The sequence below is a fragment of the Acinonyx jubatus genome, chromosome B2 (genome assembly GCF_027475565.1).
Source record: "Acinonyx jubatus isolate Ajub_Pintada_27869175 chromosome B2, VMU_Ajub_asm_v1.0, whole genome shotgun sequence".
Lineage (NCBI taxonomy): Eukaryota > Metazoa > Chordata > Mammalia > Carnivora > Felidae > Acinonyx > Acinonyx jubatus.
Window position 1 is genome coordinate 71,176,578 of NC_069385.1, and position 12,280 is coordinate 71,188,857.

The window sequence follows — 12,280 nt, forward strand, 5'->3', positions numbered from 1 at the left end:
AAGAATAACGCAAAGCATTTGAAGGAAAAAAAGAGAGAAAAAAGAAGGGAAATGAGGAAACTATGCAATAGTGACACTTTTACATTGTTGTAGTCTTATTTAAAAAATTTTTTTAAATGTTTATTTTTTTTTATTTTTTTTAAGTTTATTTATTTTTGAGAGAGAGAGAGAGACAGAGCATGAATGGGGGAGGGTCAAAGAGAGAGGGAGACACAGAATCTGAAGCAGGCTCCAGGCTCTGAGCCATCAGCCCCAGAGCCCGACGCAGGGCTCGAACTCACGGACCGCGAGATGGTGACCTGAGCTGAAGTCGGACGCTTAACCGACTGAGCCACCCAGGTGCCCCAAATGTTTACTTATTTCTGAGGGAGGGAGAAAGAGACAGAGTACGAGCGGGGAAGGGGCAGAGAGACAGGAAGACAGAATCTGAAGCAGGCTCCAGGTTCTGAGCTGTCAGCACAGAGCCCGATGCAGGGCTTGAACTCACAAATGGTGAGATCATGACCTGAGCCGAAGTCAGCTGCTTAACTTACTAGGCCACCCAGATGGCCCTTACTTAAAAATTTTTTTTAATTTTATTTCAGAAACAGAGCATTAGTAGGGGAGAGGAGCAGAGGGAAAGAGAGAGAATCCCAGGCAGGCTCCATGCTGAGCCAAAATAAGGCTCTATCCCACAACCCTGGGATCATGACCCGAGCCAAAATCAAGATCAAATGTTCAATCAACTGAGCTGCCCAGGAGCCCCTTATTTAAATATTTTTTAAAAATTAAGTCTGCAATAAATATAATAAAATATACACACAAAATATGCATTTTTAGTTCATGGATTGAACATTGAAGGTGAAGTTAAAGAAAACAAACTAAGCAAAATAAGTAAATAAATAAGTAGAAAGACCAAAGTTGCCAACTCATGACCAGTCTATTTGTCTGCTTTCAATTAATGGTTAAGTTTTATGCAAGATCATGTTAAACCACAGTTTCTACATTGCACAATAGGATCATCTATCGTACTGCTAATCTAAGAGAATCTGATCTTCAAATACCCAAGGCTGTGAAATAAACAAACTCCACACACTTTAACCTAGATTCCAGTTTCAAACTCGAAAATTCTAGGAAGTGTTTCCCGTGTCCTTTTTTGACTTTTGAGTACTAATATTTCCATTAGTTTTATTGTATATTTTTTTTTAATTTTTTTTTTCAACGTTTATTTATTTTTGGGACAGAGAGAGACAGAGCATGAACGGGGGAGGGGCAGAGAGAGAGGAAGACACAGAATCGGAAACAGGCTCCAGGCTCTGAGCCATCAGCCCAGAGCCTGACGCGGGGCTCGAACTCACGGACCGCGAGATCGTGACCTGGCTGAAGTCGGACGCTTAACCGACTGCGCCACCCAGGCGCCCCAGTTTTATTGTATATTTTTAAATCAATATAGAAGCTGAGCAAGTGTTTGTTAGTTAACTTTGGTTGACTTGGTATCTGAAACAGCAATAATTAGTAAAGACTTCAGTGGTATTGAGACTCATATATGCAAGGAAATTACATCACTCTACAGATAACCGGCTTAACCAATCCATAATAGTAACAGGACAGCAAGCTTATGAAAGTGGAAAAACCTTAAAAACTGACCGAAAATATTGTGGCAGTGGATTCCACTTTTACCCTCTGCTACTCATACCAGAGAAGTTGGCCACCATCCCTTGACATATTGCCACATATTTTTTTATGACAAAATATAGAACTGATCACAAGAGGGACACCTGGGTGGCTTAGTTGGCTGAGTGTCTGACTCTTGATTTCAGCTCAGGTTATGGGCTCATGGTTCATGAGATCGAGTCCTGCATCGGGTTCTGTGCTGATATTGCAGAACCTGTTTGGGATTCTTTCTCTCCCTCTCTGTCTTCCCTTCCCCCACTCACATACACTCGCACATGCTCTCTCTCTCTTTCTCTCAAAATAAATAAATAGACATTAAAAAAATTGATCAAAAGAGAAATAAATCTATTCTGAGGGAATTTGTAAGATTAATAAGTATATAAAACATGGAAATTTTCTGAGTATAAAAGTATATTAATATACACGGTTAGAAATAAGTGATTAAAGCATAATATAGATATATGTCTTAAAAATACTTTGTGTATTAATATGTTAGAATTAAATTGCACTGAATTAGCAGAATTAGATGAACATGACTCATTTGGTAAGGATGAGTCTTGGTCAGCAAGATTCTTGGAAACACAGGTCTAACAAGAAGAATGAGACTTCACAGTTCAAAATTCCTGTGACAAGAAAGAGGAAGAAACAGAAGTGAAATTTGGGAAGAATTTATTCAAAAACCAGTGATTAAGATCAAAGAGAAGGGTTGGATTTGTGAATAAAAGAGTGTTCCTGAATCTCAAGAACATTTGGAACATAGTGGCTGTTTTTTTTCCTACTGCTATTGTTACAACAGCATAAATAAACTAAATGTTCCTGGATAAATATTATTCCACATGTTCTACCCAGGGGCAGATGAACCATGAAGCTCAATGGAGCTTAATCTTCAAGGGCTGAAAAGGGCTTAGAAATGGTTTCACATGGTCATATGTTGGAGTAAATTTGAAGAAGATATTTCAATCACAGTCACCTAAGACTTAAGATCTCTTTCTGTTCTGACTTTTCTTCTGAAAGACTTTCCCTTGGTCATGTCACATTGGAATGGCCATAAACATTTTGGGATCCATGTAATGGGAAATTGAACTGGGTGTACGTTTGGTTTCAGTTACTGGACTATAATTATGTGCATTGTAGTCACCTCTGTGTAGAGGAAAGTACTGCTGGTTGTCCAAGGATAGAAATGGCTTCCAGTAATATTCCTACTGTCTGCTATGCCAACTCACCAGGCATCCTGTTACATTGGAGGTGCAGAACCAAAGGTCATATTGCAATGTGACCTTATCCTCCAATGGATGGCACCATAAGTATGTGGTAGAGGAGAAGAAACAAGGTTTGAAATAAATGGAGGTAAAAGCCAGTTATTGGAAATTCTTCCAAACACTAGATATGTAAAATTGTTAGGAAGGCAAGAATATATTTTCATCTTCCTAGTCAAACAGGAAGTACTATCCTTTCGTGATATACTCAACAATGCAATGTATACAATTATAAATGTATCATAGTTTCTCCCCCCTGTTTTGAAGGAGATTGCACATAATAGAATTTATCAGAATTATTGTTTGCAGCGTACAAACTTAGGAGGACTATACACAATGAGTATATCTGTCTATGAAGTCATACATTATACAGGCATTGCAAAGTACTAGATTTTGTCTCAGCATACCTGATGCAGCTTGACAAAGGCTGCAAAGCCTCTTGACAAAGGCTGATGACACATCAGTCATTGGAAGAAGATTTAAATGATTCTTGATTTAATGCAAATTACTGGCATCAATAAGGATAACATAAAGCTCATTATATTCATCTGAGATAGGATATGGCAGACAAATTGATTGATGAATGCGGCCTATTAAAAAAAAATAAGGTTGATCACTGCCCAAGAAAACTTGAAATGTCTTGAAATTTGACAGCTCATACGAGGCTTTAGTATATTTGACAATAATTCTAAAAATATGCATGACATCAGAGTCATTACTAGTCATGAAATATGAAGCTAAAAAAAACTTTTTCCAGGGGTGCCTGGGCAGCTCAGTCAGTTAAGCATCAGACTTTGGGTCAGGTCAGATCTTGCGGTTGTGAGGTTGAGCCCCATGTCAGGCTCTGTGCGGACAGCTCAGAGCCTGGAGCTTGCTTTGGATTCTGTGTTTCCCTCTCTCTCTGCCCCTCCCGCATTCACACTCTGTCTCTCTCTCGGTCTCTCTGTCTCTGTCTCTGTCTCTCTCTCAAAAATAAACATTAAAAAAAAAAACTTTTCCAGATTATCAATAATAAAAAACAAATTTCAACCAATCATGCTAAACTAAATTTATGCTCCTTATAGAAAATATTACAAACCATTGTCATATGAAGAAGAGATCAGGGGTGCCTGTGTGATTCAGTCAGTAGAGCATGTGACTATTGATCTTGGGGTTGTGAGTTCAAGCCCCACGTTGGGCATACAGATAACTTAAAAAGTGTGTGTGTGAGAGAGAGAGAGAGGGATCAAAGTTGTCTATGGAGTAAAGTAAGAAAGGAGAAATAGTACCATAGAGAGGTTCCAGGCACCTGTAATATTTTTCTTCTGGATTTTCTGGTATTTACAATATTTATTAACTTTAAAACATTTGAAGTTTTATTAAGTAATCTCTATGCTCAACATGGGGATTAAACTCGCTACCCTGAGATCAAGAGTCCCATACTCTTAACAACTGAGTCAGCCAGGCACCCCAACTTTAAAAAATTTTAAATGACTATTTCCTCTTCTTTACTTCTGTACCTGTAGTAATAGCTATTGCTCTCCTGCCCTGATTCCCTTCAGCAAGACAGTGCACCCATCCTAGCTGCTGCAGTGTTGACTACTAAGGATTTACATCTGTACCCTGCTGTAGCAAACTGATCATCCACAGCTTAGGGGAGCCACCCTCCCTAGAGATGCTGGGGATCTTGAACTACCTGCGTGACTGACTGATGCTCGGGCATAAAAGCCCCTGCCTTATAGCAGGGCAATACACACTCTAGAGCTCCCCAGCAGATCAGGCCAAGGCTAGATATCTTCTGAAACCACACCTTTGCTTAGCTTCTCTGGCCTTATCCTGCATCCCTCACTCCCCAACAATTTCCTGAGAGCCAGCCCTTGATAAATCACTTGCTCAAGAATCCCAATATCAGGCTTTGCTTCTAGGGAACCCCACCTAAAAGAGTATCTAATTGTGTGTGCTTTCAGACCGAGCCCACCCTTTGGAGGGATAATGAGGTACCTGCCATTTTGAAGTGACAAGATTAGTTATAAGCCCATATAAGGAGCAGCTAGATCTCCAGATGCCAGCTCTAACATTGCATAGCCAGGCACCTAGGTGGGTGGGTGTTGGGTGCCTTTCCCATCCCAACAGAAGAAGACAGGTATTCTCACTGTAAAAGTGAAAACAGAGCTCTAGCCTCAGGGATATTTCAGGGAAGTAAGACAAATGGTAAAAAAGGAAGGTTAAGTTAAATTCCATGTATTGAGTTGTGAGAACCTTAGTGCCCTGCCCCTACTCAGCTCCTAGAATAATAGCCAGGCTTGCACCTTCTACAGGAGGATAAAAGGGGTCTCTCTCTCCTGAAAAATAGAACAACAACAACAAATAAACAAATAAACAAAAACTTAGCCCAGGAGGAAAAAAACCTGCAGTTGCCAATATTTGGGCATCTACAAAATAAGACCTAAGTATTAGTATAGTGAAGCCACCAATTAACACACCCTGGCCAAGCTTCCAATCCATTTTTTGGTGTTTTTCTCTTAAATAAGAACAGAGAGCCGAGAATCACTAAACTTTTGAAGAATGTTTCTACCAGCTCGACCCTGTTGTCAGTCTAAGGGCCTGTGACCATGAATCCTAAAGATACCGCTAACTGACCCCTGTTCTAGTTCTGAAACTCTCAGTTCAAGGGCATATGTTGGCCTGAGAGGCTGCAGGTGATTATAAATAAATAAATAAATAAATAAATAAATAAATAAATAAATAAATAAATAAAAAGACTGTGTTCATGCCCAGTGTTTTGCACTGGACAATGCTCTCTCTTGATGTTTATCATCCACTCCGAGATTGACAGGGTGTGCAACTAGCTCTAATGAGGCGGTCTCTGACACATACAGGATTGGCTTAAGTGCAGAACTTTTCCAGGCTCTCAGCTCCTAAAATTACCCAATGCAACTGCTCACCGTTTTTCTACTGAAAACAAATTACTAGCTTGCTGCCAGACACTTACTGAGACTGCACCACTATTGAAAGACACCTATGACCAAAGATTCCAATACTTTTCTGGATGATACAGAAAAACAATGGAATAAGCAAGGAGCAGCTCAATCTCATTGATTTAATGTGACTGATATATTCAGGAACGTGAGAAGGCACAGCACGGGAGAGGTTTAGAGAATTCATGGACCAGAGGCATGCACCGTCTGGAGATTACATTGTCATTGCATGCTCTCTCTCTGACAAGGACTGACGTTCAGAGAGATGTCACTAAGTTTCATTTATTGATGGCAATGTCCACATTAACTACAACCTTAGTGATGGAAGGCAAGAGAGTCTACTTATATGTAGTATGGCTGGATGCACATTCCAATGTCTTTGCTTAGATTCCCCTGAAGCAGAGCCAGGGACTCATAAGTGCAGATGACTTATTTGGAAGATAATTCCAGAAAACAGGGGAGTGATACAGGCAAAAAGGAAAAGCCAATAAAATGTGTGTTATTGAATCACTAGACACAGCTAGGGATCAATCTTGTCTGGGACCCTGTGAAAAACCCCAGAATCCACTTGCAATTATACACTATTGTACACTATTGATAAACGGCATATATAGTTAAGTAAAACACAATATTGATACTATGTGTAGAGAAAAAGAAAGTAAAAATAACTTTATAAAACTGTATAAAAATATTTATAAAACAGTGTTCTGAGAACTAAAGTTCTATTGGATGTCATTTTGAGCACAAGTATAGTCCTTTAAGTAGCAGTTTTTAAAATTTATTTTTATTTATTCTATTTTAGAGAGAGAAATACAGAGAGTCTGAGCAGAGGAGAAGGAGAGAGAGAGAGAGAGAGAGAGAGAGAGAGAATCCCAAGCAGGCTCCATGCTCAGCACAGAGCCCAATGTGGGGCTTGATCCCATGACGCTGGGATCATGACCTAAGCCAAAATCCAATCTGATGCTCAACCCAGTGAGCCATCCAGGCACCTCCTTGAAGTAGCATTTAAAATGCTGCTGGGGGCGTCTGGGTGACTCAGTTGGTTGAGCAGCCGGTTCTTGATTTCAGCTCAGATCATGATCCCAGGATTGTGGGATCAAGCCCCGGGTCAGGCTCTGCACTGGGTGTGAAGACTGCTTGGGATTTTCTCTCTCTCTCTCTCCCCTGCTCTCTCTCTCTCTAAAATAATACATACATACCTACATACATATATACATAGAATGTTGATGAATGACGGGACACCTGGGTGATTCAGGTCAAAATCCCGGGTCATGGGATCAGGTTCTGTATAGGCACCTCTATCCCCACCCCCCTCACCCCACGCTGAGCATGGAGGCTGCTTAAGATTCTCTCTCTCTCTCTTTCTCTCTCTCTCTCTCTCTTTCTCTCTCTCTCTCTCTCTCCCTCTTCCCCTCTCCCATCTCATTTATGCTCATTCTGTCTCTCAAATAGATAAAATCAGATCAAATAAATAAAATACTGATGAATGAGATTAAAATTCTTTTTGAAGAGACATCATTTTGAAAGTCTCTAGTTTCATGATATTGGTTCCCATAGTTGGTTCATCTGAAATTTCGATTCACTTCAAAAGAGCTTCTGTTTTTAGGATTCAGAGGTGCAGGAGAAACTCCAGCCCAAGAAGAGGGCTCTCTATAAGTGCTTCCCAGGAAATGGGAAGAAAAAGGAGGTTTCCACAGGAACTATGTCCTTGGATCGGGGGTAGTAATGAACCTCGTATCGGAGCACAGCTGGGTGAATGTGGCCTGGCAGCACAGGAGGCCTGAGCAGAGGGAAAAATCAGCCCTGCTTTCAGACCAAGCCCACCCTTTGGAGGGATAATGAGGGATCTGTTGCAAAGCTTATTGAGATATGGTGACTGCTAGCTCAGGGACCAGATCATTCTTATAACTTCAGCCATCATTTCTTCTGGCCTTGAGTGTCTAGATCTTTCTTCATTAAGTTCTTTTATCAGGGGAATTAGTTCTTCCTTCAGGTTAAAGTTTGTTCTCTTCAGCTTTCCATAGGTGTCCACCTGGCTCTGAATTTTTGATGACTCCTTTTTTAGGCTAGTGTCCCCAAAGATGACTCAACCCCAACATTCCCCTTTTGAACAGAGCCAAGCTCATCAAGGGGTTGACACTACCTTGAATTACTTCAGCTGGTGTTTGTGAAATTTTCAACCAGTGTTTGTGAAAGCTGCATTCTCCATTTCACATAAAGTCAGTTTCTAGACAACTGGAGAAGTCTAAACAAATATGAGACCCACCAAAAAGCCAATGACAGATGCACACGCCACTGACTCCAGCTGGAGACCACAGAGGGTAAAGTCCAGATTCCCGTTATCCAGCCCCAGTTCCACAACCACCTCTTGTGGTTTCCCTACAACACCTGAAGCCAAGTTCTACAGTGGCTTGAAGCCCTTCCATGGCACTGAAGCTAGAACAGAGTTCTGCTTACATGTCGATAGAAATAAAAGTGGTGATCAAGTTTGGGGAAGAGGGTTACTGGCAGAATAAGGGAAATTTCTGGGGGTGATGAAACTGTTCTATATTTAGATTAGAGTGTTGGTTACACAGGGTGTATATATTTTTTAATTGAGATATAACTGACATACAACATTGTATTAGTTTTAGGTATATAACATAATGATTTGATATGTGTATCTATGATGAAATGATCACCACAATAAGTACAGTTAATATCCATCACCACACGTAGTTACAAATTTTTGTTTTCTTGTTATGGGAACTTTTAAGATCTACTCTCTTAGCAACCTTCAATATATAATACAGTATTGTTAATTATAGTCACCACACAGTACATTTTCTTGTAACTGGAGGTTTGTACCGTTTGACCCTCTTCACCCATTTTGCCTAATCACCATCCCCTGCCTCTGGAAACCACCGGTCTGTTCTCTGTATCTATGAGCTCGATTTCTTTTTTAGATTCCACATCGAAGTGGAATCAGTATTTGTCTTTTTCTGATTTAAGAAATATTGTTTTCAAGAGAAAACACATTACATGCAAGAGACTTTTAACTGATCTGCTTGCACCAGGCTCTGTTTCACTACTCCCTGCAATTCATCCTATGCATCTCTGCCAGAATTATCCTTATAAAACACAGATATGATTTTCTTAATCCCCTGTTTAAAAACTTTTGATGGAGTCCCATTACCAAAAGAATTAAGACAAAGCTACACACACACACACACACACACATACACACACACACACACACACACACAGAACCTCTCAAAATTCGGTTCCTAATCTCCATTCCAACTTCTTTAGCATTCTTCCTCCCCCCCTCCTGCCCCGCCCCCTCTGTTGAACACACCACACTACCCCCACCACCAGGTAGTTCACGGTCTCTGAAATGTCCTGTTTTTTCTGCTCCTCAGTGACTTTATACTCACCCTTCAATAAATAGCTCAAACATCAATTTTCTCTACCATAACTTGCAGCCTCCCTTCTCCACAGAGAGCTAATGTTTCCATCTTGTTCTACATAGTACCCTGAAATCTTTGTGTACCACTAATGAAACTGTATTATAATGCTTTGTTTACATTGACTTGCATGGGGTGAGAATTGGTTCCCTTTTAATACTCTACATTGGGGAGAGTTTTAGTTTGGTAGTAGTGTGGCTTTAACATCTCTCTATTGAATGATTAATTTCCCTTTTTAAGGGAGAGCAGGCCTCGGTCTTGGAACCTTTGTAGACAAAAGTAATTCGGGGCGCCTGGGTGGCTCAGTCAGTTAAGCGGCCGACTTCGGCTCAGGTCATGATCACGCGGTCCGTGAGTTCGAGCCCCGTGTCGGGCTCTGTGCTGACAGCTCAGAGCCTGGAGCCTGTTTCAGATTCTGTGTCTCCCTCTCTCTGACCCTCCCCCGTTCATGCTCTGTCTCTCTCTGTCTCAAAAATAAATAAACGTTAAAAAAAAATTTAAAAAAAAGGTAATTGGCTAGAATTTACTTTTTTTTTTTTTTAAATGATATTTTGTAGGGTGCCTGGGTCACTCAGTCAATTAAGCGTCCCATTTCGGCTCAGGTCATGATCTCCTGTGAACTGACCTGTGTCGGGCTCTGTGCTGACAGCCCAGAGCCCGGAGCCTACTTCAGATTCTGGGTCTCCCTCTCTCTCTGCCCCTCCCCCACTTACTCTCTGTCTCTCTCTCAAAAATAAATAAACATTAAAAAAAGTTTTTAAATGATATTTTGTAATGACTACCCTCTGTGAAACTTTTAAAATTAATATTGGTGATAGAGTGTTCTTTTAAAATAAAAGTAAGCCAATTTAAAGAAAAAATAGTAAGCCTATTACGGTAAAGAAGTGCATCATGGCAAAAATCTCATAGGATATACAAAAATAACTTAAGTTTGGGGAATACTGGGCCAAGACTTTCAGAATTCGGAAGCATAACTTCATCCCCAGTTCCCGGTAACTATCTTTAAAATACAGTAGATCATCACTAAACATTAACCACTACCTCTAACATTTTCAAGATCCAAGTGCCATTTTAGGGAATATGTTGGGTAAAGTGACAGACCTTCGGTAAGCTAACTTTTTCTGAAAAAAGTTAGCATTGTTATCATATAAATGACCTTTTAAATTATTTCCTAGAGCTGCTGTGGAAGAAATCAACTTCAAAAGAGGATATGATCATAAATTTTTCAACTAGATTGTGTGGAATAATGTCTTATAAACTAAAGTTCAGGAGCAATAGAAGAAAGCTTACAATGCATTCTTTGCAAATCACCACATTACTCTTTACCTTTGACGTCATGGTACATTTTAAGAAAGGGTAGACCAGAGCAGCTCTAACTAGAGGAGAGCTAGCACCATCTGTTGGGGAGTGAGTTGCCAGCACAAGAGAGATTCACTATCAGGTGGCTTCATTAATCCTCAATTTGTTTCTTCAAAATACCTTTCATCGCACAGATTGCAAGACATTCACACATAGCCAAGTACAAGTTAATTTTCAATCAGTTCTTGTGCTCCAAGTTGACAGTTAAAAACAAAATTAGTTCAGGAGCACCTGAATGGCTCAGTCAGTTGAGCATCCAACTCTTGATTCTGGCTCAGGTCATGATCCCAGAGTCATGGGATCAAACCCTATGTCAGGGTCCCCAGACTCCCTGCTGAGCGTGGAGCCTAATTACGATTCTCTCTTTCCCCTCTGCCCCTCTCCCTTGCTCATGTTCATTCTCTCTCTCAAATTAGAGAGAGACAGACAAAGAGTAATGCTGCAACAAATGCCCTTTTTTAAAAAAAAAACTAGTTCATTAATCTGATTAAGATACACTAGTCTTTCATGATTTGACTCCTTAGTTACAGACCTGATAATTAACCTGTTTTGATCCATTTAAGAAGCGGAAGAAAAATTAGTTATATTATATAGCCACATACACTACAGGATTGCTTCAAAATAAAAGATGTTGCTTGGTCTCATAAACCAGTCTTGGCATCTTTCGGTCATTGATGGTAATTAGAAATTTGAATTTCAAACTTTACTAGTAATCCAGAAACAGTGTCATATACTTTCAAACTTATCCATAAAATCTGCCATTGAAATTGAGAGGGTTGTGTTTCTCCTGTCTACCATTTGGAATAGATGCTCCAAAGTCACAAAAAGAGGAGAGATATCCAGCTAAGATAGCCCACTGCCTTAGAGGGCAGGTAGGTGGAGAATGACAGCAAGTCCTAAGTGCTCAGATTCTAAATGACAAGTTAGCTATCAGCAATCTCCTCCAGAGACAGGGCTCAAGAGTAAACATTAGAAATAAGTTCTTTGTGCCTCTATTTTAAACATAACTTATAGATTACTGATTTTGAAGACTTGCTCAGCAAGACAAATTTTAACAAGTTAAAAAAAGATTCTTAATTTTTCTTACTATTTTCTTTATGGAAGTGTGATTTCAGTGAAAAGTTTAAAATCTGCTTACTTTTGAAAAGTGAGATAAAGAAATGTTTGTATCTAAACTGGAAATAACTTTATCGACTTTCCTAAAATATTTTCCAGTTGAAGTCTGTCTCTTATGGGGAAACATCATAGATCATAACTTTTATTTATTTTACTTATTTTTAGTGCTCACTTCGACAGCACACATACTATTTATTTTTATTGAGATATAATTGACATATTATACTGTACGAGTTTAAGGTGCACAACAGTGTTGATTTGTATACTACAAGATGTAGTACACCTTTGTATACTGCAAGATGATTACTACTGTATCATTCACTAACACCTCCATGCTGTCACATAATTATTATTTTTTTGTGGTGAGGATAGACTGACATTTTTAAAATGTATTAAATGGAGGGCCACCTGGGTGGCTCAGTCAGTTAAGCATCAACTTTGGCTCAGGTCATGATCTCGCGGTTCATGAACTTGGTTCGTGAGTTCGAGCCCC